The sequence below is a fragment of the Vollenhovia emeryi genome, unplaced genomic scaffold, assembly GCF_000949405.1.
Source record: "Vollenhovia emeryi isolate VEMERY1.0 unplaced genomic scaffold, V.emery_V1.0 DF939148.1, whole genome shotgun sequence".
Lineage (NCBI taxonomy): Eukaryota > Metazoa > Arthropoda > Insecta > Hymenoptera > Formicidae > Vollenhovia > Vollenhovia emeryi.
In genome coordinates this window covers 1,805,358-1,808,234 of record NW_011967218.1, presented here as the reverse complement: position 1 = coordinate 1,808,234, position 2,877 = coordinate 1,805,358, and the positions used below count along the sequence as shown (strand labels likewise).

General features: G+C 43.9%; 1 protein-coding gene across 3 annotated transcripts in view; it reads right to left on the bottom strand.

Annotated features, from left to right (window-relative positions):
• The window catches only part of LOC105565940 (diacylglycerol kinase 1), a 112,825-nt gene that overhangs the window by 17,810 nt on the left and 92,138 nt on the right, over positions 1-2,877 (bottom strand). The gene's annotated exons all lie outside the window — the stretch shown is intronic.

Here is a 2,877-nt window from a genome sequence, read left to right as displayed (position 1 = left end):
TTGTGTGGACCGTATGGGACATGTGATATCTGTTAAATTTAACACAAATTTTTCAACTGTGTATAGAAATGTTTTCCTATCCAAGACATCGACATTGGTCCCGATCAAATTCGTGGCCCGAGAGTCTATGATCTTTAATCATGCGTGTATACTCGAGCTATTAGTGATAACTGGCGGATTAAAAGTTGAACGAGGTTGGCGGTCGAATTTCTGAGGTGCACTTTTTACAATCGATAGTTACAGTTAAAAGTATCTCCGTCACGAGCGCCACAAAAAAGCCGTCGTTAATTAATCCGATATACGTAAGCCGCTGTCTCGCGTATTCACATTTCGATTCTGTTCGATCCAAATGAATTTCATTCGACGGAAGATTAAAGCCCAACGAAACGTGACGCTTCTGCCGATACAACGAATCCCGCAAGGTGCACATTTCGCAAATTGACTGATTACAATTACATCCGGCGACGTGTGTTTGGATTCCGCACGTCCTGGATGGATCGATAGTATTTAATGCAATTAACTATGCTCCGTTGATTGCTATTCACGGAATTTGTTTCACGGAGACTGCGCGCGCTCAGGCCGTGTCCTCCAAGAGAGGAGTCTTTCCACGAAACTATCCCAAGTTTTCAAATGGCGCCAGCGTTCTCCAGATGCATTCGTCGAAACGGAAAGCCGCGTACGACGCTGCACCGCTGTTGCTTGCAATTAAAAGAATCTTTGGCAGAAATAAAATGTTTTACAAGATTCACCGCGGCGAAACAACAACGAAAACGATCGAATGAATTACGTGCGGTGTAAAATGAGTTATTGAGTATCGCTTTTGAGAATGTAGTGCGCGTCTCAGTGAAAGCAAAGCAAAGGTGAAATATTGAATTTAAACGTCCACTTTCGGCAAACAAAAAGTCTATCGAATATGCGAACGTATTTATTGAACAGAACGCAAATCAATTATCTTCATATAACTATCACCGCCTGTCCATAAAATCGATTGTGATTCAACAAACATACAACGCCGTCCAACCCACGATGACCCCAAAATAATTAAAGCCGCGAGGCATATAAAAAATGCGAATTCTCTGTCGACTCTATACTCCTTACACGTGTGGATCGTTAGAGATAATGTACCGGTCAGAAAACATATTTGTAGATATTTGCTACAATGTATACAGCAAGTATAGCCTGTGCCAGGCGCATAGGGTCAAAGTGAGAACTAAATTGCAGCATAAACATTATATTGTATTACAGTTGATAAAATGTCGGCCGCCAAATGTCGAAAGTGTACCTAAAATCCGGAATATTTCCGCGCAGCCAGTTCATTCACTTTAATTAAAGCAGGAGCCAATTAAGCTGGGATGACGCTCGCTCTCTCCGGGCAGAAAATTAGACGGAAAAGCGACGGGGTTGCGGGCGCCGCGTATGACATCCGCGGCGCGCAATCGAAGCCGAAGTTCGCGCGCATCTTTGCGCGAACTTATCCGACAGGCTGACAAAAAAAGAGTTGGCCAATTTCGGAGACGCACGGCCTACATTCGCTCGACCGAATCTACATAGATATTGGGTCTATCAACCACGGACGGGCGCCCTTGGCAAGAATTCATTGGGTACTGGAAATTCGTGCGCCACCTTGTGGTACGCGACTGGGCTCGGGACAGCGGAAGGTACGATTTAGTGCGAAGGGAGAAAAGAAAAGGGCGACCCTGTTTTTCGGCCTGCGCCGACTTAATCAGCAGTTTTCCGCTCGATTAACGGTCAACGAGTTGGTCGCAGTATTGCGTTATCGTCCATTATTCTTTCGATAATAATCCGTTTGAACTCGTACTTTGCGTATCGAAATCAAAAGTATTTAATCAGCGAAACGGCTTGTCGATATAAAGACACCGATCAACTTAGCTAATGCATCGAGTCTGCATGTTTCACGGTGTATAATCGTAACTTTTTCAAGTGCTAATTAGTGTCGTGCCGGAAGCCAACAGTCTCATTGAAGATGAGATCTGTGAGACGTTGACCTAGTTTCGAATTTTATTTGAGCAGGTTTGAGAGAACTGCCGTGACATTTATCGGTACTCTCAGCCAAGGACGCAGGGCGTCGCCTTTTACCTTCTCTTTTGCTCCGTTAAACCTGCGCTATGAACAATAAAGCCGCAAGCAGAAAATGGTCGCTAGGGGCGCGGTTCGCGCTGGTGGATGCTTGATAACAAAACTTGTAGCGCTCATGAATGCCCGGCAGGATGAAAAGAATCGAGCAATTATCAAATTGCCTTTTGTTTCCGGTCCCTTTCTGTCCGGCGAAATAATAAAAATTCCCGATCCGGTAATTATAAAACAGCTACGTCTTCTTCCCTGCCTCTCCTCGGTTAACAGGTTGACGGTAATCGGGGAAATTGCGAGCCGTTATTATTAGGCTGCTGTTTATTATTAAGAACATCTTGCTTCGCGCGATAAGTCATTCTTCCGTTCTAATTTGCAAGATCATTGCAGTTCTCGCGGTGTTGTGTGGTAAATTGAATGGAAATTCTTCGACCTTACTTTGAACTCAAGTTTTATAAGTAGACTCAAGTAACTTCGAAAAGACTTCGTGTTTCTTGTAGCGACTAATTCGCACCATTATTGTATACGTGGTTCAATCAATAGAGAAAAGTCCCCTATTATGAGACAGTCTCCTAATACGAGATAGCGGAGTCTCCGCTAGGCATCATCTGTTGGTTCCACCATGAATTTATTGCCCTCGCAGTGAGGTCTGTTTAGTGGAAAATTGACTGTTAGATCGTGGCGAAGAACGGATTTGTGATTGAATTAGAATCAGAGTTGTAAACCGAACCGAACCATTGAAGTGTATCCGCTCCGAGAGAACGGATCAAAATTTCAATTATAAAATCA